Source organism: Phasianus colchicus, chromosome 20, assembly GCF_987193195.1.
Source record: "Phasianus colchicus chromosome 20, bPhaCol1.hap1.1, whole genome shotgun sequence".
Classification (NCBI taxonomy): domain Eukaryota; kingdom Metazoa; phylum Chordata; class Aves; order Galliformes; family Phasianidae; genus Phasianus; species Phasianus colchicus.
Window position 1 is genome coordinate 6,729,301 of NC_143455.1, and position 25,993 is coordinate 6,755,293.

A 25,993-nucleotide genomic window follows, 5' to 3' on the forward strand; every position below is an offset into this window, starting at 1 on the left:
CAGATACCCCCTGGGCTTAAAGCAATCACTTATACCATAACCACACGAATGCCAAAAGTAACATCTATCCAAACTTAAAGGACTAAAAAGAAGGCCTAAAACATTAGTCAAATAAAAAAAAAAATGTTCATTATAATATTGGTTAGTCTACCAAGCATTGGCATTAGCCATAGCTACCACCAGCACCACGATTTACGCATCTGCTTGTTTGTTTCTTACAAACATGAACCGCAAACAGAAATGTCCCTGTTCTCTAACGTACCCCCCTCTCCTGCTGTCCCCAGCTCATGGACCATTTGAGCTCTGCAGAGCCATTTCCTCTCATTGCTCCCTCGTTCCTCCCAGGCTGGCTGGGCAGGGTGCGTGTCTCTCGTTCATCCTCCTTCCGAATCAGCTACGCCACCGTGGAATTTTTATTGGCCATAAATACTTTATTGGCTGGATTAATATGATTTAAAGTGTTGCACCTAGTAAATACTGTGTGCTATTTGCTTTAGCAATACCTGTGGAAAAGGACAACCTGGGGACTGGGCAATGTCGGGACTAGTGGAAGTAGGGGATCTGAATCACTAGAGGGGGGCCTGGATGAGGAACGATCTGAGGCTGCTCTTGGAGGGAGGTCCATGTAGTGTAGGGACTCTGCATTGGTGCGTGCTGCTACCATGTGTTGTAATGTTCCACTTCACTGACTGTCAAAGCTTTCGACAACCTCGCCTGCTGACTTGTGTCTAGAGGATCCCTTTCAACACAGGGAAAGTCTGCTGAGGGAAAGAAAGAAAGAAACACTTATAAAAAGAAATAAATGGTAGTTGGTTTTCTGGTGGTTTCATTTTTATTGCCTAAGGATTTGCTGCCTAAGTCCAGCCTTCATTGTAGAGGTCAAAGCTGATGTGTATCGTTATGGGATACAAGACATGGCTGACACCTGTATCAGCCACTGTCAAAGCAATGGGAGAGGAAAAGGCATGCTCTTTAGAAGGATTTCATGGTTTTGTAAAGACACGTGGATTCCTGGACCAAAGAGAAAGAAGGAAAGACCAATTTACTTGGGTTTCCCCCCTTCAAAAAGTGAACTGAGGAAAAGAAAAGACAATGTGCTGAGGATCATCTGTTTTCCTTTCCCTGCCAAATGCTTGCTCACAACAACTAGGAAAAAGTGACCAACAGGGATTGAGAAGGTTCATTTCTGATAAAACTGACACGTTCAGCTGAAAACCTATTGAAACAGCAGTCCTCCTCAGCAGATCTGGATCTCTAGTGCCCTCTGCAACCATAGGCTTTTTGAGGAGATGCTTCCCCTCCCTCACGACTGACTTACACCTCCCTGTACCTCCTTTACCTCCTCAACTGGATCAAATAACTAATAGCACTTGAGTCCAAAATCTTCCAGCAGGCCACTGCATGCACTGAAGTGGAAGCAGAGAGATTAGGTGGCAAGCCCAATGGTTTAAGGGCAGGATTTTTCATTCCTATGCCTATGCATACATTGCCACCCACATCAACACGTAAGCTGGAATGATTAGGAAAATAAAAGCCACAGCAAATACAGCCAAAAAAGAGGTTTACTGCAGCTAAAGACTCCTAATGAAATATGTGTAATGTAGAAGCCAGGGCCTGTAAGTCTTCTGAGTCAGTTTCTGTACAGAGAAATGCAGCAGTTATGAAAACGCACATGAAGGATTTTTCCAGGGAAAACTCTCAGATGTGCTCAGCAGCTCATGTTTCAGTTTGCTCCGCTGTGAGCGCAGCCTTCTAGGAACCACAGCACATGGAAGGGCTTTAAAAGGGACTTCTGTGAAATTCTGAAATGTGACACAGTTTAGAAGGTACAGTTGTGATTTCCATGAAAAACAAAAATGCCACAGCGGAGAGGTGTCCTTAGGACTAGACAAGCACCAGCTTCAGCAACTCCTTAAGTCACAACACAGGATGCAAACTTCCCCCAACACAAAGTAGTAAAGAACTGCATTGAGCAATGACAATAAAATATTGCCATCTGTTGGCATCCTGTGCAAGCAGATACATACACTCCCTACATTTATGTACCAAAAGATATATATAACAGAATGCCCAAAATAAGTCACATCGTAAGTAACAGACAGGTATGTGTCAATCCTGCTTTACGAGGCAAAAATGCCATGTAAGCAGGAGATAACCAAGTGGTTCGATGAAGCTGCGATTAAAATCCAGAAGCTTAAATCTGGAGTTTTAGCAATGCATGTCACCCCAAAGTAAGAGACAGCTGAGGAGAAACTTGAAGAACATCCAGAAAAAGGTGTGACATCAAGAGATGTCATCCAGAAATAGACCAGCAGCGCTGTAGCCAGATGGAGCACTATGTACACACTCAGTTTCAGAAATCAATTCATTGTAGAGCAATTAAGAGCAATTAAGCTGGAACGGGAGAGGCGGTGGAATTTCCATCCTTGGAGGTTTTTGAGACCAGAACGGACAAAGACCTCAGCAACCTGGTCCGAACTCAGTTCTAAGCTTATTTTTGAGCAGGAGGATGGGCCAGATGCCTCCTGGGGCCCTTTCCAACTAGAATGATTGTGCAATTTATGAGTAGGGGCTAGATTTTATTAGGGAGGAGAGGGGAAAATTGCGACTCTCTTTTTTGCTTTGGGGATTCAGGTTCTTCATATCCTTCTACTATTACTTAAAAAAGAAACAGCCTAGAAAATAAAGAATGAGGCTTTCACGGGACCATAGCTCCTGCTCCTTCCCAGCCATGGCATGCAGCCACACAGGTGAAGCCAAGTCCAGAACCTGGATTTTCAGGGTTTGGAATCCACATTTTGGAAATTGCCTATCCAGAAAACAGCCTCTCAGATAGGAGCACTTTACTACTATTAAAGACAAAATCAGAGTGCTGCAACCAGCTGAAAGACTGACGGGAGTTTCTGGAATGTAGAATATTATTATCTAAAGTGAAATGCAGGGCAGCAGAAAGGACCTTCTCCCCCTGTTACTGCACAGGCCCCAAGGAGGCAGAAGAGAAGATAATTGGTTTTATTGAAAGGGGGAAGAAATGCAGAGTGCCAGCGCATTCATCCATGCGAGAGGCAGGTTTCAGGAAAAACAATAAAAGTGCCTGCTGTTTCTTCAGTTTGAGATAGAGAAAACCCTTTTAGTCAGACATTCCACATGACCTCAGTGCTTGATGTGCCAGGAAAGCGCATTTCATGCGACCGTGGGGATTTCCAGTGTTGCTAAGGGGCCCCTTGCTGGAGCTTGCTGAGGGATACCATGAAACATATGCTATCCTGGGGCTTCGACACCCACATTGTAATTCTCAGAATATCAGCAGCATTGTATCAGATCCATGTTAAGGCTTACTTACCAGCCTGAACATCTCTTTAGCCTGTTAAATGCTGAGCCTAGTTTTGAAGCTGTACAGATGGGAGAACCAACTGGATGCCTTCGTGCTACGGCAGAAGCCTTGAGCCTAATGTGTAACAGCCTCTGTGGCCTTCTTCCGTGCTCATCCCAAACACATCTCTGCCCTCACGCTCTTCCATTTGACACCATTACCCCCTAAATGTTGTTAGCTGTCACTTGCATTCACTTCCTCAATATCAGTATTACCACTGTGTGCCTGACCGGATTTTATAGCATCATTCAGCAAGTGAAAATCAGCTGTGAGCAACTGAAAGTGTCTTGTTTGAATAGGAAAAAGGAGGCAAGCAAATTATCATTCTTGTTGACGAGATAAAATGAAATCTTGTTTTAATGTGGAAGAAACCCATGTTATTCAACCTTTGAATCTTGCACTCGCTTCAGCAAGGTCACAGAAGAGGTTGATGGTATCTCGTTCTTGGATGAAAGCTATGAAAGTAATGGGCAGGCTAAATAAATAAATAGCAAAAGTGCCTAGAATCAAATTTTGATTTCAATTAAGGCTTTTAAATAAAAGTGTTCGAAATTATAAGAGCATTTTCCTCCTCTTTTTTCCAAATGCTTTGACTTAGCCAATCTGCTTCAGATAATCAGGGTTTTGCACTTAAAGCATAAAAAAAAAATCTCACAATTATTTGTCCAGTGAGTTATTCAAGAAAAAGTTGTGGTGCTTAATGAAAACGTAAACAAAATATTGATCATGCAAGCATGGATTTTATTCTAGGAAACTTAGAATTTGTAGTTATCCCATTTCAGGTTTACAAAAAATTATTCGTCAATTCTTGCAGCCATTTCCATAAATTCCATTCGAAACAAAAATTGATGATTTCACTGTTTCCCTCAGAAAAATAGAAAAACTAATCTCCTCCATCTGCTTTTAGTTTTAACTAAAAATATGTCTAATACAAGAAGAGTGATGCTTCAGAAAAAAATATCCTTGCAAAAAAAGGAGTTCTGGATAAAACCTAAAGATGCCTGACAGTTTTCCCATCCCACAAATGCTTGAGATTGCAAAAACATCTCTTCTCTGTATTAAGAATAAATATTTTAGAAAAAGAGACCCACCCGAGGACATGTAATAGTGGTGAAAGCTGTCTCTTGGGACCTTGGGTATTCCAATTCAAATATTCTGACTGCCTGTTAAAGATGTCTCTCACTGTCAAAAGCCAAGAGCCGTCCTGCATGTGGGAAACGCCGTCAAAACGGATACATTCCTGCAAAAAGCTGTGGTTTTGATGAATCATGATGAAAAATTTTCCTCCAGAAATTCTCAACTCATTGTAGAACGAGGTACTTTGACCTAAAAAGCCCCGTGTGTTGGAAGGACCACGAGCTGCCAGTATGCCATCCGAAACGATTATGATCTTCATTTTCTACCATCAGCAGAGATTTACAAAGTGGGATACTGAGAGCTGTGGTCCATTTGTGGAGGTTTTGTAGCTCTGGCAGGGACAGCACCAGCTGATTGTCACTGTCTGTCGTGGTGCATTCCAGTTGAGAAAACACATTGCCTCCCAGCAAGGCTCTCAGCAGACAGACACCCATGCAGGATGGTAGTGGTACCACCTCAATAGAGATTCTTCTCCATTCTTTCTACTAGTGGCAAATTCTGCCTCGGGGCACTCAGTGTATCCAGAATGGTAAAGAGGTGATAGAAGAGACAACCTGTCCCTAAATTCATCCATGCACACAGAATCGGAACTTCCAAAAAAGGCAGCAAACTCCTCCAATGGAAACAGTCCAGCTCCTATCACTGCTCCACTGTCAGCAGTCGAAACATCAACGATGGTGAGCAAGAAGTGGAGGTGAAATTACCATTTTTTGACTGACACTTTGGCTTTCGGAAATCTGCAGTTTGGCTCTATCACAAAAAGATCTCATCAGGCAAAGAATGCACCCGGGTGTGGCTGAACTCACAGGTAACAGGCACTTTCTCCACCGCTTCCCTTTTATTTTTAGACACATTAGCTAAGATGTCACATTTACTACAAGACACGGGAGTCTGAGCTCTCCTCCTCTTATAGCATTGAGGCTGTCAACAGCTGGTTGGTTTTTTTGTGTTGTTTTTTTTTTTTTTCTTTTCTTTTTTCCCCCCACTTGCTTTGAAGTAAAACTAATAATTAAGAAGGAGGCTTGGCCACATAAGCTGAAGAACCTTGACTGTGCTACTACTGTGTTACTACTAATAATAGCACATCTGAATTGTCTACCAGGATTTTTGTTGGAGTTAAACCAGTGATCTAAACAAGACTGAATTCTTTCTCATACCTGCCAGAGATTAAGTCATCTAGTTGTTGAAAAACAAAGATGCCAATGCCACGTCCAACCTCACGGCACGAGCACAGCTGGAAAAGCAGCTGAGGAGTTTCGGGTGCTCGATTCAGAGGGACTTCCCTCTGAATTCAGCTACAATGCTGAATGCTGGAATGCTTTACTAACTCAAATGATTGGCTGCTTTTAAAATTTGAAGTGAGTAAAGTCCAGTCTTACATAGGTTGGAGCATCCCTTGTGTAAAAACAGAGTTCTGGGTAAAACTGAGCACACTCGCACTTTACAGCATGTCAGTCTGTCCAGCCAGCACGACTGGGACACAGCACTGAGATTCCTTAAACCACATCAGCAGAACAGGTGTCAGCAGCTCAAGGGATGTACAAACTATTTTTTGTTCATTTTGACACGTTTTATAACCATCCATTCCCCTGCTCCTCTAAATCTTCACTGCTGCTTGACCTGTACAAGCTCACTGCTGATCTCAGAGTTTCCACGTTCATAAAGTTTCAATGGAAATGACACCCATGTTTGAAACTAAAAATATAAATGGGCTTATTTCATTATTTCCTCTCTTGCTAAGCAAACTGGCTATGTGATGTTCTTAAAAATAAAATCAAAAAGGGGGGCAGGGTGGGGTTTCATTTGGTAAATTGTATGGTCAATTCAGATTACCTAAATAATTCCTTTGAAAAAAAAAAGAAAAAAAGACCTTGGAAAACATAGCAGCAAATCAACTTGAGAGGATGTGGTTATCGAGAGATAATCAAGCCCTGGGGAAATCAGACACACCTGGCTCTGCTGTGCCTTGCTGTGCCCTTGAAGAATGATTAACTCCAGAAGCTTTAGAACCCACTGCAAGAATGAACTGCCATCCTCTGCTTCCTTGTGGCAATGCCCTTCACCACACAAGTGACCATCCACAAAAACCAATATCAGGGCACTTGCATGCAAGTTGCAATCTCAATGACGTTTGCTCGACCAGCAAAATACCTCCTGACAAACAGCATCTTTAAAACAAAGCTGAGTGCAACAAGAGGCATAGACGGCTCTTTTTGTTTCCGGTACAATGCATGTAATAATCTACCACCTTGGGTGGACCCACCTGTGTGTCAGACATCATCAGACTGCAGCTTACTTTGGAAATACAAGTGGTGCCCTGCAGCAGGAGACGGGAGTGACAGCCTCTCCCTGGCTGAAATTTTGCACTGTGATCCTTCCACGTTTCAATTTAGGTAACGTGAGCACATGACACAGGTTTAACTGGCTGCAAATGCAAACTAGAGCACTGCAATTTTAGTTCCCAGCTAAGCTATGGTTTGAGCTGAACAAAACTTGAGTGTCTCTGTGACACGGACAGTGGAGAAGGGTTTCCTAGCAAAGAAGGGCTGCAGACCATAATGCTCATGAAACAATAGCAGGCACACCAGGGTGGGTGGTGGAGCACGGAGCAGACACCCGATGTTGCTCGCTGAAGTGTGACTGGCATTTTCCTGCAAGACTCATCATGAGAGATGTTTTTCATACGCCAGCCACCCTGTGCTTCCCCACCTCACATACCTCAACTGACATAATGTGCTTTGGAAGAGTTCCAGACTCTATTAATTAAGCTATTATCTTCTCTCACTTTTTTTTTTTTTTTTTTTTTTGAATAACAACTGTAGCTTCTTGAAGATCTCAAAGCTCTGAGGAATCCATTGTGTATTTTAATTAGAAACAAGGATTTGTCTGGAAGCACGCATGTGATGCTAGCTTCAATAACCACTCTTGGGTAGGATTTTTGTAATATTCCCAGGTGAAAATAGAAACACGGCCAGCTTGAAACTACAGACACAAAACTATCTCTCACTGCAGCTCAACTCATAAAAACAATCAGAAAATCTTCAGGTAGGACAAAACTGAAGATGAGTCTTACACATAGATAATTAACTCCAATTCCCTCATGGTAAGCTACCTCCAGGACACAACAGCACAGTCATGGTTACAGCTGAAACAGGATTTCTTTGTTAACTTGACAGTTTTACTGCAAAAAGCCATGAAGGTAATGTCCTATCCATGAAGATAATGTCCTACCCTGACTTGGCAGTCAGGGGCACACACGTGGCTGTGCTTTTGATGTTTCACAGCTTGTTAAATGTATTAAATGCATTTAAATGCAGGAGATAAGAGTTATTGCTTCTCTCTGGTTTTAATTACTGTAGTTATTCTATAATTAGTGAGGTTACCCAGTTACCGTAAAGTCTTAGAGAATCTGCAGAAGCTGTATATGGCTTTTCTCCAGCCCTCCTTGCTCTATAGGATTCACTGGCATCTGGCAAAAGAGATGCACACGTCCCAGTTCAGACAGCCCAGCTTTACAGCTGGTACATTTGAGCCTGGTGCACAGAACTGAGCTGCGTGCTGCAGGCATCCCCCAGCACCCATGCCCTGAGGTTAGCTGCCTGCCAGGCAGGGATGCTCAGGACCACAAACAGGAGGGAAATCAACTCTTTGGAAGGGTGAGTGACAGCAGGACGAGGGGAAATGGTTTTAAGCTGAGGGAAGGGAGATTTAGGCTGGACATCAGGGGGAAATTCTTTACAGAGAGAGTGGTGAGGTGCTGGAACAGCTGCCCAGAGAGGTTGTGGATGCCCCGTCCATCCCTGGAGGTGTTCAAGGCCAGATTGGATGGGGCCCTGGGCAGCCTGGTCTAGCATTAGGTGGGATGGTTGGTGGCCCTGCCTGTGGCAGGGGGGTTGGAGATTCATGATCCTTGAGGTCCCTTCCAACCCTGGCAATTCTGTGATTCTGTGACCACACTTTATGTGCCTGCTGAACTGGTGACATCCTGGGACTGGTTTTAGGACAGAGCAGACAATTTCTTTGTCCTTGTTATCAATCACTTTATACAGTTTTTAATCCACTCTCTTAGGGAAGTTCACATGGGGGTGAAACAATCACTACTTCCAAGGGAACATCATACTGCTAACAGTTTTTTTCCTCCCTTAAAAACATTGAACGTTGATGTAGGGAATTCTCTGCAAACCACAAATATACATCTGAAGAGTTTCATCTAGTCTTGGCTCAGCGTTAGCATTTCAATTACCAGAGAGAAGAAAGGAAGGAGTATGAATGAAAGATTGCCACTTAGGATCTCGCTACTTAGCAGAATGACTGATCTGAAAAGTGTCCTGAAAAGTGTCAGATACATTTCTCTGGGAAGAGACAAACTGCAATTACTGCTTCTAATGTCAGCTAAGAAAGGCAAGTTATTTTTCTTCTGCATTTTTTCCATAATATCTACAAGCACAATAGGTTTCACATAACTTACATTACCAGACCCTCTGTCCCTGGTTCTTCCCTTGAGCCTGTGATCCACTCCTCTACAGACTCTGTGATGCTGAGAGTTCTGAATTCTACTGAGGGTTGGAGCAGGGACAATTTTCCAAGGTAGAAGTTACTCTGAGACCAACAAGGCTGCTCTGTTTGCAGACAGCTCTATAGTTAAACTCCTTCTCTTGAAAAATGACCATTATGTTCATGGCCAGACTTCTGAGCATCCATTCTTTTTAACTCCTGTGGTGCACGTACACAAATAGGTTACACCTGCTATTTGGACTGCCCATCAGAAATCTGTTTCTGTACAGGAAGCCACTCTGCTTAATGGGAAAAAATAAACAAACCAACAAAGAAAAGCTGACTCTTTCCTAAAACAATGCAAAGGAATAACCTTCTAATAAGGGGAACAGAAAGACAGGTGAGGAATGCTCTGTCTGCAGAGAGAAGCACCGGCGAGGCTTAGGTCATAGTGCCCTACCTGCAGCCTACAATGGGCTCTGAAACCCACCAAAGAGGTGCTAATGGAATAAGTTCTGCCAGCAGCAGCAATGTCATTTGGCCTGACAGGAACAAGAACAACTTACAGCCTCTATTTCCATTGGAGTTTTTCATGTGATCAGCAAATACACGCTTTGATCTCAGGGCTTTTACTGACAGAGGTAAGTTTTGCTTGGGAGGTGAAGCATGGAAGATTACACAAAACTGCCCACTCAAATAATTGTAATCACAAATGCAATTAATTTTTTGAAATATTATCTATCTGGACAAATACTTCCATAAAATCCCAGGAGATGACACTGAGATGAAGTTACCACCACAGTGCTGCAGTTTTAAGCCTTGGTGATGTAAACCCTGGCTCTCTGTCCTCACTGGGTTTGAATCTCTCTTAGACATGACTTTCAAGGACTCTAAATACGCTGGACTCTTCTGCTGACTCATCTCCAAACCAGACCAGGTGGGTCCCATTAACTTCAATTCAGTAAGTTAAAATATGGAGAACGTCTCCACAGTCAGCCAAATATTTTGGCAAGGAAAAGCCCTGGAAAGGAGCCAGTTCAGGAAGCAGCTCAGGATAATAAGGTTTATATTTGTTGGTGAAGTAAAGGAAAACCCCAAGGTGCAGAGTGATTTGGGTGACTCAACCTGCTCACAAGCTCCCATAATTGCCACGTGCCCCAGCCACTGTCTTTCAATTCACATCTAGTGCTGAATATCTGGTCCAAAACAGATCTTCAGAGTATAGAATTTAGAGAAACCGTGGGAGTGTGATAATTTTAAAAATAAAGGAATGGAGGAATAAAGGAATGGAGGAATGTTGTTCTTTTCAACCACATTGCTGTGAATGTGATTCCAACCAACTTTTGGGTTTTCCTATCATTCTTGAGAAAGATCCAATCATTTTACTTTCAGTTGAAAAAACTGGCTACTAAAATGAGCAGAGTGGTTTTTCCTACACCATTTGGACAGATGGTAAAGGAGTACAGTGAATTTCCCAGAAAAAGAAGAAAAATTTGGAATGGTCTAGGAATTAGTATTGTGTTTTTTATACTTGAGGGGGTAATTGATAAGGTATTTTTTCTATTTCTTTGGAGAAATAGTAGGAGATTCAGTTGGAGATGAGTGAAGTAAGTGTAAGAGCCCAGATCTCTGATTTATTAACTACTTTTCAGTCTTGTTTTTACACCACAAGAATTTTGCAAAGCATGCCTCAAGAGTAAGTTTTATCGAAGTATATTGGATTAGAGGAAGATGAGGAATTGAGGGAAAATTTCCACTCCATCCAGGCTGGCCACTGGCCTGACATCCCTTAGCAATATCGACTTCCATGGCTAACAATCTAAATGAGAAGGAAATGAGTGGGACAACTTGTAAGTGCCTTTGTTTCCACAGCCCAGAAGGCAAAAGCTTTCAGCTTATGGCTAGGGTGAGCCTAGAAATCTCATTTTTTAGTCCAAAGTGAGACATCACAACTGACTTGTAACTGTGTTCCATTCATAGACCTAGATCCACTGCTATAGCATCCATTTGAGAGAAAAAATCGTAAAAATGGTAAAGGTTATTTATGCCTCATTAGAACATCGCTGTGCCTTTACAATAGCAGGCTTACTTCCAAATGTAGGGTTTTTCAGTGATTAGCATTTCAATGTAAGCTGTAGTCATACCGGTAATTTTGGAGCTTTAACTTTGCAGTTTATGGAGCTTTGTTTGCTTCCCTACCTTTTTCAAGTGACTATTTAGGGAATTGTTACTAGAAATGCCACTGGTAGTGCTTGCCTTGCTGCCTTTCTGCTCCTCTGTAATTGGAAGCTGGTGAATCCAGATCTACGAAGGACAGGCAGCCCCGTCTGATTTACCAGAAATACAGGTAGTGGTTGGAGCTGTGACACCTCATCCCATCCAAGCCACCATGAAGTCAGTTCCCAAGCATGCAAGAGTTTCACCTGAGGAGTGAGGCTGTGTGAAAACCCTGTTTGTGATCTGTGTGGCTTAGCACTAGTCCTGTCCTCCCACTGTGCACCCAGAGCTGCAGAGTTCCAAATCCAGCTGATACCAAGCATTTCCAAATCCAGCTGATACCAAGCATTTCCAGCTCTGCCTTCAGTTTTGAAGGACCGACTATTTAATCTTCTTTCATTCCCTTCTTCCCCCCCACGTATGTACCAAAGTACCAAAAGTGGATTTATCCCTTTTTCGGATGAGACCCTTGAGGCAGTTCCTTCATTTTTGTTGTTGACCCCAGATGCTTCCAACACATAAAGCCAGCTTCTACCCCTGGAAATCTTGAAACAATTTTATTTTCCATTTCATCTCTTGAATGTAAAGAGGGTGAGTAATCCTTCCTAACAATTGCTACCAGCTTATATCCATAGCAAATAGAAACACAACCCCAGTAGCCATGTACTTGCCATTTGACAAGATATGACACATCTGACACAGTATCTGCTGTTTTGTTCAGTCTGGCAGGCTATCATTTCCTTGCAGAGTTTCAGTAATAGATTTATAGACCCATTTAAAGCTATCCCTCAGGGGCTGCTGAACAAGGAAAATGGTGCCTTACTCATAAAGTTAAAGATACTTGAAACAGAACTGAGCTCCTTTGGAGCCAGTGGATTTGAACTGCATCACTGCAAAGACAAAAACAAACAAACAAAACTCCATTCTACAGGAAAGAATATATACAGTATATAGGAAAAGCTGTTTCAGAAAGATTAGTTTTTCTTCTCTATAAATTTGATACTCTTTCACCTACTTAGATAACTGGAAGGGAAAAAAATCAGTGGAGATTACAGCAAAACCACAAATTTTGTCAGTTCTTTCAGTCTTTTAAATTCATTTTATGATTTACTTACTTTTATGGCAAAATCATCAGTGATTCACTGCTTACTTTGTTCCCAGAACAGAGATATCTAATGCCCTACCAAGATGAACTGCACAAAGGAAACATTTAAAACTTGCTTTCTTTCCACATATGCACAGTTCTCATCTACTGTAAGCACAAGGACTGTTTTGGTAAAAATTTAGATTAAAAATAAATAAATGGAGTTTTACTGTGGCAGAACTGGGTCTAACAAGCACAGTTTTCCATTTATAAGGAGTTTGCATACGCTTTTCTTTAGCAGAGTTTTGTTTGATCCATTGGGGTAAATCATGTCAATACACAAAGTCTTTAAAGGAGAAGAGTACTCATTTCAAATCATCATCATAATCATCATCAGAGTGGTCTCTGCATTTTTTATATATGGGAATGATCCTGCAAAGTGAGATGGAAGTCTAGAAGACCTTAATCTTGCCCACTGTTTTAGTAATTCTAAAGAGAGCTGCATCTCCAGATTGAGCCTTAACAGATTGGAAGAACACAATCTTTTTTCTCCCCTCAATAAAGCCTTACAGAAGTAGATTATTATAAGAAACACCGAGAAACAGACAAAACAACAGCCTCTCTGTCACCTCTACCATCAAGTCTATTCTGCAACAGGTCACAGCAGTTGAACATCGAGATACACACTTGGCTGCTCTGGCCAAGGGATTTGCTAATTCCTATCACAGAAACTGCACGTGTAAATTCAGCATTCTGTGATGAAATCATATTTTCACCGAGTCTCTAAAAGACTTATCAGTTGGCAGCACTGTGAAGCATTCGTATGGTGATAACAAATCAGGGTGTGTAACCATGCTGCTCTCACTTGGTTGGGTTCTGGCACTCATGGTTCTCCAGGCAGTCACATCAGGCACAGGTTCCTTTACACTTCAGAAACCTTCAAACTTGTTGTGATCTGCACTTAGCCTTGCTATGTGTCTCCCAGGTATGTTACTGGCATCTCACAGATTTACTGTTGGTTTAGCTTTTAGACTAACTCCTGTTTTTTCCAAGGCTGTGCCCGAACCACTGACTGGTTCTTCCACTGGTTTTCCCAGATCAAAATGTCATCTACACAAACCTTTGGACCTTCAGTACCATCAAACAGTTGTTGTATTTTTCTTTGAACACCTCAGGTGTTGAATATAACCCAAAGGGCAGTCTGAGGAAACAGTGTCTCCCAAAGGGGGTGTTGAATGCACAAAAATGTGTGCAGTATTTTTCTAAGGGCACCTGCCAGAACCCTGCTGACACATCAAGCATAGAAAAATATTTGCCATCAGCCATCTCTTCCAGAATTTCTTTGCTTTCTTACATGTTTATTTAGCTCACTTGGGTCTATATGTAAGCAAAATGCTGTACAATGTAGGCCTACCTTGACAGCACACTGATGGAGAAACAGTGAGTGGAAAACTGCTGGGCTCAGCTGCTGGATCTCACCCTTCAGCAGTAGGGCACTGTCCCAGAAGTTGAATTAATGAGGGGTGTTTCAGATCTCTACTCTTTTCTCCAAATGCTGTCTTCAAGCTCTTCCTTAATTATTAGATTTCTTGCCCTTCCAGGAATTCCCTCTCTGAAAGTTATTATCGCTATTTTCTGTGCTATTGCAAACTGCTGACACTTTGAGTTTTGCCCATTTCATTCTTTTCCACGGTTTTGGGTTTTGTTGTTGTTGTTTTGGTTTGGTTTTTGTAGTTTGTGTTTGTTTGCCTGTTTTTCAGTGTGAATGTTCTTATTTCCAGCTCTGGCTTGGATCTGTAGGCAAACTAATATGAAGAAATTTCCTATTGACATTCGCCTCAATTCGTCTATTCATTTTACACTGCAACATTTTCTACCTCCTTTTTAAAGAATCTCTTCATACTACACATTCCCCAAATCATAATGCAGAAGTAGGCTCAGAACTAAATAGGGCAAATAAAAGCAAAAGGTGCTATTGGCACAAAGAGTTAAACCATCCAAAAGGCACATCGAAACAGGGAAAGGAGTCATCTGTGGCTGGGTGACCCGAGAGATCAGGCATTGAAAGGCAGTAAGAAAAATGACACAAAGAATGCAGAGGTTTATCTGAGGAGGACCAGTGAAAGAATGGGTACATGAGAGGTCATGGCCCGAAGGCAACAAATCTAACTGGGAGAGACAACTCATCCACGAGGGAGCCGTTCCTTGGGCAGAAGCTGTAGAGACCAGAGTGATAACAGCAAAGCTTTCCACTTCTGCTGCTGAATAAAGGCTGGGATGTGTCCATTTGCTCCTTGGCTGTATGCACTACATACAAGCTTTTCAGCAGGTTAAGATTAGCGGTTACTCAGCTTTCCACCCCAAATTAACCTCCTTGAGAACTACAACGCTCTACTTTGGACACAAACTCCAAGGAAGAATCGAGGCTCTAATGTGTTTGCAATTGTCTTATTTTTGAAACATCTATATTTTCCTTGGACGTTAGGAGACATGTATTTTTCTCATGCAGGCAAATGCATGACATATGGCCTAGTTTTTCCCTTCAGAAAAGGCATAATGCCATCACTGAGCCATGATTGCACAGTTGTTAAACAGCAGGGATTATCGGGCAGGACAATATTAAGTGGTATTTAACAGCAAGACCAAAGTTCCTTGTCAAATGCTTGACTTAGTGTTCCTTGATTGTTAGCATCCCAGCAATGAGACCTTTTGCACTGAACCATTTTTCATTTTGACAACAAACTACCGCAGCTATCCAACGTTGCCTTGCTGGAGCTGACAGCAAAGTATTTTTGTGGCAGAAATATTACTACGTAGTGGGGTTCAGGGCTGGAGGATAGACGGTTTTATCCCTTTCCTTTCAGAGTGCAATGGCATTCCAAGCAGTAGGTGTCCTGAGTCACTGCCTGGCTAATGTACTCAGTATGATCCTCTGTCTAGTCATAACAATGGTAGGGAAAAAAAAGGGGGAGAGAAAGAGAAAGAAAATCAAACCCTTGATGTAATTGTTTAAATTACAGACGACCCTCTTTTAGATGCATCTTAATGAAGATGTATGGTGGTGACAAAGGGATAGGGAAGGAAGGGTGAATTACCTATTTAGGGGTGAATTTTTAAGAGGTTTTCAGAGAATCTGAAGTACCTTTAAACTTCTAGAAAAGCTGCTTTATTAAAGCACTAAAACTAAGAGTGCTTATGAAAGTTATAGAGTGATGGGAGCAAAAGGCAGGAAATAAAGGGGAAGAAAAGGGGGAACTTAATGAATGTTTAATCTTCCAGGGAATATAGACTTCAAAACTGTAAATCTAATTGAATGGTTCTATATTCTAATGTCAAAAGCTGGCATCTTTTGCCAGCAAATTATACATTTCCACTTGAGAAATCTAGTTTTAAAACAAGTTATTTATACTGTTAAAAGATGAGATGGGGTGGTTGGAGAAAGCTATGAACTATGTCATTTCCAAGGGTCTTTCCTAGTGACAGATTTATTAGGGGGTTTATCACTCCTTTTCCATCCTTTTCTGTGTGTACACTCTCCCTCTGTACTTCCAGGCTGGAAAATTTCCATAAAGAAACATGAAAATTTGATAGTGAGGTACTCTGGAAATAAACATAAAAGCCCAATGTTTTTCACTGTAGAAGAAAAGTTTGCTACCTCAAGTTCTGATCCTTATTTTTCAAGTTTCCACTTTTCTTTACATTTCTCATCTCTTCATTTTTCTCTTTAAAAAGAAAAGCAAAAGCAAACCTTAAATTAGCACTTTGAGGTTCATCCTTTTAAAGTAATTCCAGTAAGATTCCTGGAGGAACAGTTCCATTAATACTAGACTTGAAGATACGGCTTTATTTTAAATCTTCTCCCTTTAAAAAGGAATTTTCTGGACCTGGCTATCTAGAATTCATGGCCTTGAGATAACAGCGTGCATTTAAACCTTTCAGAAATACAACAAAGATCTTACGAAAACCCAGTCACAGTGACATGCCAACAAAAGCCTTTTTCTCCCCAATACAAGACAGTTGTCTTTTCAGATAGAGAATGGAAACGTTGGAGATCTCCAACAATTTTAGAGGACTGAAGATTTCTGCACTTGCTGATTGCTGTATGCAGGATGCTATCATCTACCACTCAAAACTTCTTGTTCTTTGGAAAGCCCAGCTGTGCTTTGAGAACGCCATATTCCATGTTGCTTCTTGACTGATCACAAAAGATTACAATACTCTGCTCCAAGCTTTACAGACAACATGAAAACTGCTGAAGATAGAAGGTAATCCAAGTATCACTCATCCTTATATTTTAATTGATTTACCTTATCGTTCTGACAAGGTATGACTCGTCTTAACATAAACCAGCTAAATCTCTGGAAGGTCTAATCAAACTCAATGTAAAACTGGAAAAAAAAACAACAACAACTATTATTTTGAACAAAAAAAACAAGGATGAAAATTTTCAATTGTCTGACAATACTGCCAAGCTCAAAAATATGGAAAGCCTATGAATTCTGGATGATTAGCTTAGATGTTATAGTTGGTTTCTCTTATCTATTCCATTCACTTCAATCATACAGCACAGAGTTCTTTATCAAACTTCACACTAATAGACAAAAAAAAGCAATAGCAGCTGTAGCAATAGCTTGTGCACTGCTGTTTTCAGTAAAATAAAGGAAAATCACCATCAATAAACAACAGCCTCAATCCTGAGGATTGTGAGGAACTAGAGAACAGTGTTTCTATGGTTGTAAAGCTACATTAAACATGGCTGAGTATTTTGTGATGTGGTATTAAAGCAGCACTTTAATGCAGCAACAAAACTTCCTAATCTGTATCTAAAATATCAATCTTTAGATTAAATTCTACATGAATTCCCAGTGACTGACACTGACCAAACCTTCAGCATTTGGTGTACTGTTCTGTATGCAAATCTTTCCCTATTTTCACTGTAAATTAAATATTCTCTCATGCCAGAATACATGGTTTCCAGAATGTAATCTACCTGCTACAGGAGTTGTATAAACCCAGTTTGTTCTCGAGTAATTAAAAATTTCAAAATAAAATGGTTACCTTTCTAAAATCACAGCTTTCTAAAAATGGATTCAAATTAACACCTTTGCTTTAAAGATCTTTGCACGCTGTGGTCTTTATTAGTATTCAAGCAGTATCTGAGCGCTGTAGTTAGTCTCTGATTTCTATAATGAGTAAACCAAAAACCTATATCTGGACAACCCTTAAATTAGGGATGTTTGAGGTCTGGAGCTCGATCAAATCGTGCACTTTGTGGCTAGGGCACCATCCATATTCCCTGCCAACCTATCTGTGTATGCACTTGTTTTCGGGTGCTCCTGGCCCCATGTGCTCTGCTCGTTTGTAGGAGAAAAACCAAGGGCAGCCCACCTACAGCACTGCTGAGCTGATCAGTGTGGGGACCCTGCAGAAAGCTCTTCAAAATACCACCATTCAGCTCGTTTTATCTCCCTTCACAGCAATCCTAACAAGAAACCTTCTCAACCTTGCAGCAAACCTCCCGAGACCCCAGGACAAGAGATGTTCCTCATAGGAAGGTGCTGATCACCAAAGTGATGCAGAGCTTCCAGCCTTGGTGCAGCTCATATCCAAAAGCTGAATGAAGCACTGAAACTTCAGATCTCTCTACTAGCAGTGGCTAAATTAAATGTTCAGACAATTCAAATATGTCCTAAACTGAAAACCCAAACTACTGACATTACCTACAATGGATGGTGCTTCAATGGCTCAGTCAAAACGAGGAGCTGGATTTGTATTGTCAATGCTTTTGGCAAACTTTCAGCCCCACACACCTCAGGGCTTTGTCCATCCCAGAACGACGAAACACAATATTGCACGTAGAATTTTATAGCAACAACCAAATCTCTCATTTTACAAGCGTATTTACAAGAGTGAATACAGTTAATTGCAGCGCTCAGAAATTACCTATTTTATCCAGTAGATGCAAATCACCTCCACTGGAGTCCCAAGAGAGAAGTGCAGAAGGAAACACATCTGAATGTGCCCAGGAAAGCCCAGTAAGGGCAGAGCCAAGCTGCATGGCAGCAGATGTGTGTGTGCCCAGCAGCTGCTGATCCTCACACATTTGCAGCCTTTACTGTCATTAAGATAATCACTACGGGCTGGGTAAAATCTGCAAGGGGAAGGAGGAGCAGAGAGCCAACTGTCACACTGTGCTTTATTGATGTACATGGTTACATCTCCTGCAGCTGCAGGCATACATGTAACTTCATACAAGTTTATTCAAGTGGATTCAAGGAAGAATATGGTATATGTTTTAGAATGATTCTCTATGCATTTCAGGTAGTAGTGATGACATACAAATGGTCTCATTCTGTGTGGGCATATTCAGCATAAAATTCATCAGCTGGTTATTTTAATGGACAGATTGGTCAATACATATATATATAAAATATACACGCACCTCAGAAAATGGTAAGACCTACATGGAAAATATATTACTTTGTGAGTACCCTAGCAACTGTACTATCAATGCACTTTCTTCTTAAGAAAACCTCAAGATATCACAGGAATTTATAATTCTAGCAGTCTTTGATCAAGAGAAAAAAAATCAAGAAGGAGGGTTATGTTCAGCAAGAGTTCTGTAAGCATCCGCAGAACAGATGATCCATAAATCCGTGACAAGTGGTGTGTGATAGCCACATCTCTCCTGCCATGAATTAAAGCCCCACAGCCACTACCAGAGGGTCCTCTAAACTATTTCTATCTCCTGTCCCCGCCCCAACCTATATTTTCCTCTTCCTTGCTCTGAAGCCACAAGTCTGGAGGGTTCTCAGTGTGAGCTGTGCCCATGTCAAAATCACTTCACACCCACAGGAAAAAAAAAATTAATATGAATTGAGCTTTAAAAACTTTACCTTGATTGAGTGAGAATATAAAATGGGACTGTAGTCAATGTGTTGTTTGTATGCATCGCAATGAATACTTTCACCTGAAGGATATCTGCCACCAAGGCAGCAGAAGCACTAACTCACATTTTAAAGCCTCCAAAGAAGCTCTTTATTCAAAGCATGAATTTTTAAATGAGCAAAGCAATGTTATCCAGCAGCAGGCATTCAAAATCCATACCAGCCTTTTAGATAAACTTGCTTCCAGGGAGTTTTTTGCTAAACGTGATGTAATGTACAGAAGGGTCTGCTGCATTTTATTGCTTTTCAGGAGACAGTGAGAAGGAAGGAAGCAGCTCATGCCAGGAGTCAGCACTGGGAGAAAAGCATGGGGACACCACCATTCATAATGGAACAGTGCAACAGAAACTTCCAACTTGCTATATTTACAGTTATGAAAGAAGTCAGTAGAGCTACTCCTACAATTTCAAATCCATTAGCTTTCCTCTTGCCATCACTTTCAGGATGGAGGGGAAAAAGGAAAAAAATTAAAAAGAAGGAAAGGTAACCACAGATATTATGGGCTGACAGCTGATGGCTGAGCTAGCGGTCCGTCAGCTTCAAGTGCAAGACCCCCATTACAGATACCTACACTGCATTTATCCATAAACTACATTTCAGCAGCATCGCAGCCAGCAGACTCTGAAGGAAACAATGGGAGCTGGTTCATCCCCAGGGAACCAGAGGAAAGATCTCCTGGAAAGCTGCTTGGCAGAGCCGTAACTGCGTGTTACCTTCCGGCATAACCAGGCTTTTGAGCTCAGTGAGACTTTGCCTCCTGATGCAATTGAGAAATCACATCAGAAAAGAGATTAAAGTGTGAGTTCTCAGCCTCTTTTCTCTCCTGCCATTTTGGCCGAAGCAATCTCTCTGGATGACTCGATGTCATACAATACGCTCACCAACTGGTTTAAAAAAAAAATAATAAGCTGCTTTTGTGTACAATGGGACGTGTGTGTACAGACCTGCAAACCACACAGATGGAAAAGCAGCCAGCCATTCTTCAAACCTAAACGAGTCCTTTCCTCACAAAATCTCCTCAAAGCCCATTCCAAGCATTATTTAATTTTACTCTGCTTTGCAACATAACCCTCTGCAATGTCTCCACCTAGCAGCAGGGGAAATGGAAGATGCCACCCCAAGGGCTCACTGTGGGCCTGGGGTTGCTGTCTTGACCCCAGAGCTCCAGCTGAGATGCACAGGTCAATCTCCTTCTGTGCATTTCCACAGGTATGAAATCTCAGCAAACAAACAAAGGACAACAACATGCTCTGAGGACCCAAACACTTTCTGGTTCCCTCACTGTGTCAAGATAGTGGAGTGTTTTCAACTTCCTCAACAGCAGGCAAATTTCTCCACTGATCACAGAATCACAGAATGGCCAGGGTTGGAAGGGACCTCAATGATCATGAATCTCCAACCCCCTGCCACATGCAGGGCCACCAACCTCCTCATTTAATGCTAGACCAGGCTGTCCAGGGCCCCATCCAACCTGGCCTTGAATATCTCCAGGGATGGGGCATCCACAACCTCTCTGGGCAGCTTGTTCCAGCACCTCACCACTCTCATAGTAAAGAAAGATCTTCTAAGGTATTTAGCTGCCTTTCACTCAGTCTTTCCAAAGCAATATGAACAGTCATTTTGAATATTGACAGATTTCTGTTTTTCTTAGAAAAATCTCCCAGCTCCTTTTAAATCCCTTGAGAGTTACCTTTAGGCAATGGACATTCATTCAACATGAAAAAAAGGGGCAGTCTCCCTTTAAAAGTACCATTTTTGGACAGACTCTGTGCATTATCTCCTTTTGCTTGTGTCTCAGCTTTGATCTCCAAGCTTTTCATCCCCGTGCTGGGAAAGAAAGCACTTCGTGAGCCCTGAGAGCTGCATCTGCTTGGAACACATTATTCCCCATCGGGCTGCTGCAGGCCATCTCTCAGCAAGCATCCTTGATCCAGCAAAGCCAGAGGCTCTCGGTGAGCCCCTCTGCTAACAGAACCTGTTAACGATGAACTCCTGGCTTGTGACACCACAGAGATGTTTCACATTCCAGCCTTTGATGCCTTCTGGACCTCGGCTGAAAGACATGGTGTCTTCAGACATGGTGTGAAAGGGATTTGATGGGCAAGGAAACAGACTGAAAAAAGCAACGTGGATGTTTAACAAATTGTCGTAGGGGAAGTCTTAACCCAGAACGCTTGGAAAGAGCTGGAAATGACAATCATTTGTTTTAAATTTGTTCCCTTCTGGTTCATTCTTGCTGGTCTGCCTCACCTTTGCAAAAGCACTGGCAGAAGCTAAGAGCCAGGAATTCACCATACATGTAATTGTGCTGCCTTTCCTGCATATGAGAAAGGAAGTCACAGCCTTTATCTATATTCTACTTCTTTAATAAATGCTTGCAATACATTGCCTTGAGATGTGATGGAATCTATGACATTAAAGATGAAAAACAATCAATAAACCTACCTGTGTGACCTCAAACTATTCTTCCTGCATTATTTGCTTTTATTTGTCAATACACCATCTGAAAACATAACCCTGTTTTAAGCTCTACAGGTAGGTGTCACCCCATGCTTTAAGTTTGCAGTCAGGATTATTACCTACCTATTTATTTACCTATGTGAATGAGAACGGAAGACTGATTTATCTTAAAAGAAACACCATTAGAAATCTGCTGTCATTTGTTAAAACCAAAGAGCAAAACGAATAGCTAATTAGTCTCATGACTTATTTTCTACCCCCCCACCCTACCCTATTTTAAATAAAACCTGATGATGCAAAGTATTCCTTGGCTTCTTGCTCAGCAACCAACCGGCTCTCTGTGGAAAGAGCTTCTTTTTTATGGCTACGTATTAAAAGTAAACCAGTCCATGCCAGGTTTGGATAAAAGGCTATTTATTTTCAACCAATTTGATAGCTGCAGTTTTCGGTAATTGAATTTTCTGTGGTCAGAGAAGCAGTAATCTTAGAAACCAAATAAATATTTTTTAATAAAATGGAACACTGAGAAACCCTATAATAATGTCAAATATGTAGCCACTTATGGATGGATAAATATTTTAAGAAATTTACATCTCACCCAATGCTTTAGGCCTTAGGCTTCCCTGGAAATTTCAAACAACACTATTTTATTTTGGGGAGGGGACGCGGGGGGAATGGAGTGTATTTAGATAAAGAACTAAATACTAATCCTTCAGTTTGCAGCAGGTTTTATTTCCAATATTTATGCAGTGGTTGCTGGTTTAATCAAGAAAATGAAAATCAAGAAAACCTCCTCAGAAAACGCTGCAATAGCATGTTCCATTTCATGTGATGCAGGTTGTACCAGAGTCAGTTATGTTTGCACAAAAACAACCAACTCTGCTAGAAAAACCCTTACAGAACTCTGGAGCTGCAGATGCGTTATTGCTCCATCCACACAGCAAAAACCTATATTGAACCTTTGGGAGAAAATGCATTTTTTGCTGAAGCCTTTTGTCTCTTTACAATAAGAATATGGTCTTTCAGTAAACATCATTCACTCTGGTCTTTGCTAAGTTGAGAGGCAGAGGTGGTCTGATTCGGATGAACACTCAGTACAGTGAGAGGTAACACAGATCTGAGAATTCCTCCTAGCTCTGGGGTAACATTTCTACCTGAAGCAGTTACTGTCTGCTAAGCATTGCTGAAGGTACACATACAAATAGGAGAGAAGAGGAGGAGGCCCCATGCTCTCAGTGTGCTAAGATACTGAAGAAGTGCACACCTATGAGATTCCTGAGCCCAGGGCTCTGTGCTATCCCAAATCCTAACCCAGGTTTCACAGCCAGCAACCACTTCATAAAATCCCTGATAACTTTCCCAAGTTCCTTTTCCAAATTCGGTGTGTTTTCCTTCAGCTGGGGGCTCTCTGGTTTTCAGGACATATCTATTTTCAATAAAAGTGAGAAGACTGACCACAAGATAGACATAACTGTAGAGAAAGAAACTGCATGTCCTGTGAGATGGAGCTGTGTTCCAGCACTGAACTTATTGTTCTCTTATGGGGACACCTGCTGGCAAATACAGACTTCTGAAACAACTGCTGGAAAAGGATCAATTGCAAAATGGTTTGGAATTATTAGGTACAAAACAGAATTTTTGTAAAATGATGGAAATAAATTGAGGTATCCAGCCTAAGTAAGAAAAGACAGGAGAGCATCAGATCTTCAGATACACAGAATGCTACTACAAAAGGGAATAAAGGGTTCTCAATGTATGGAATAAGACATAATAAAGAATCGATGCAAATAACATTGCAACAACAAAAATAAGGTTCATAACTTTGAAGATAAAGCTGTGAAATCATGAAATCTCCCTCACAACAGTAGGGAATTCCTCCAGAATGCACACTTCTCCAAACCTCATTGATCCATTATTCAATTAAACCACTCCTAATTCAAATATAACCACCACTTTTCAGCCTACATCTTTTTTTTTTTTTTTTCCCCCTAATGTTGATGAAAACTGAAACCCAGGTGGTTTTCAGCATGACATTCTGTGGAAATCAGGTATGAAATTACCTGTTTATTAATGATGTGTCAGAAGAATGACACGCTAACAGCCAACTCCAGCACCAGCCTCACTAATGGAGAAATAACAACTTTGCATTATACACAATACGTATTCTACAGGACTATAACTTTGCATCCCTAGAGACACAATAGAAACCCACGTGTTTTATCTCAAGATTTCAATCCCAGAAAGCCAAGACTCCAAAATGGAAGTTAAACATATGCTTGGTCACTATTTTACCGTTCTGCTTCCTTGGGATTCATGTATGAATGAACAATCAGCAGCAAATGTGCAAAGTCAGAACGTCATCTCCAGGCATAGGAGAGCACTGATGGTGGGATGGACATATCACACAATCACAATGAGTGTCTGATCTGATATGGAGATGTAACATTCTCAGGGTCACATACAGAAATTATTATTTCAGGATAACAACTCCAGTTGTTTACACAACACAATGTCATCAACACTGAAAGGAGTGGAAATAAGCCATAATGAACAGTAGGTGTCAAAGTAAATCCTGTTCAACATCGACATCATTCAAAGATCTTTGGTCCACTGACCAGTGAGTCCATCTCTCTTACTATTTCTTCTCTTCTCTTCCTTTGGAGAAGTCTTGGATTTACACACTGGTCATTCAACCTGGAAACAGAAGGGCTACATTTGACTAAAACTGTTACTGAAGATGTATCACATAAGTCACCCATGTGGTGATGTGGCGACTGTTGTTGCCAAAGATGAGTTGTTTTCTCCTGTTTGGAGAGCTTACCCCTCCAAGTTTTAGTCTTCACAAGTACTTTGTAGCACATAGTATCAAGAACAGTTGCTAGCAGCTTTTCCAGGAGATGGGGTCTTTATTATAGAGACTTCATTTTACAATATTCCCCTTGTTCTACCAGGAAAGATGCCTCTCTGAGCTGCTGGTGCAGCTTTGGGGTATCGTCCAGTATTTATAATCTGTTAATCTTATAGCTCTAAATGAAAGATGGAAGAGACCAAAACCAACCTTTGTATAAATGTCATTGATTTGGGGCTCTAACAGCACTGGATTTTGGCCAGTGTTTTCCCTAGCCTCGCTCCTCGCCTCTCAGAATATTTGTGGAAATGAGTAACAGGATCATTTGGTATTCAGCCCTGGATATGAATTATAATCTTGGTATAAGCTATATAGAAATTTAAAAGGCAAATTTTTCACCTCAGAAACACACTTTTCTTCAACCAGTCAGAAAAAAAAAAAAAAAAAAAAAAAAAGGTTCCAAATTCAGTCCTCGGCTTGCAGGAAAGGAAGAGAGCACACACACATTTGTGAACATGCACAACACAGATACACGGACAGGGGAGGTTTAAAAGGACCTACTTCAAAACCGAAACAACAAAGTGGTCCACACTGCATGAGAGGGAAAGCTTGGAAATGATTCAGGAACCTGAGGGCATTCACAAGATCAGCATAAAAAGGTACATAAATTTACATAGTATCTGCATCAAAAATAAAAGCAGTCCACCTTTATGCTCCCCTGTACCTTTATTTAATAAGGGCTATAATACAATTAAATGACTGAGAACATGTAACATTTTTTCCCCTGAACCGTTCCCTGGAATGATTTATTTCTGCACCCTGTGAGCACAATACTGCACCAGAGGAGCCAGGAAGAACCCATTCCATCCCTCTTCAGCATGAAGGGACACAGCTCTGTTTCTTCTATTTGAAGAACAAACAATCAGAGAAGCCCTACAGAAACTCCATAACATTGCTCTATTTAGCTGTCTTAATATTTCTGGGCATATTAAATCTCAGTTTGAAACGGTTCTTGAATCTGACCTCAACAGAAGCAAAAAGCCAAAACCAGAGTGGCTCAGGATGGGTCTTCAGGTCCCAACAGGTAAAACCTAGGAAGGTTCATATCACACAGCTGGAGCAAGAGAAAGGCTCCTGAAGAGTCCAAGCCACCACAAAGGACATCTGTACATCTGACACATCCAACACATTTCAGTTCTTCCTGTTTGATTCCCCATTCCAGCTACATTAGGTAGCCTCGTACCACCAGTCTTTTCTGTTAAGCTCTCCTTCCTCTCATCTCAAACCTTTTCTTTCTTTTTATTTTCACTTCAGCTTACTTCATTGTTGCTACTTTAAAACACCAGGAACAGACATATATTCCCTTTGCAGCTTTTCCATAATGAAAATCCAAACACCCCTTCCTGATCTAGAAAGAAACGACAGAAATCAGA

At 41.3% G+C, this 25,993-nt stretch overlaps 1 long non-coding RNA gene across 3 annotated transcripts in view; it reads right to left on the reverse strand.

Annotated features, from left to right (window-relative positions):
- Window positions 1–25,993, reverse strand: part of LOC116232334 (uncharacterized) — a 158,321-nt gene that overhangs the window by 114,728 nt on the left and 17,600 nt on the right. For 2 of the 3 annotated variants that reach the window (XR_016459023.1, XR_016459022.1), the window contains exon 4: window positions 23,766–24,406. The exons of the other annotated variant lie outside the window; for it this stretch is intronic. This is a non-coding gene — a long non-coding RNA (uncharacterized LOC116232334). Of the gene's footprint in view, window positions 1–23,765; window positions 24,407–25,993 lie in introns of those variants that run through there. 3 annotated transcript variants of the gene reach the window in all.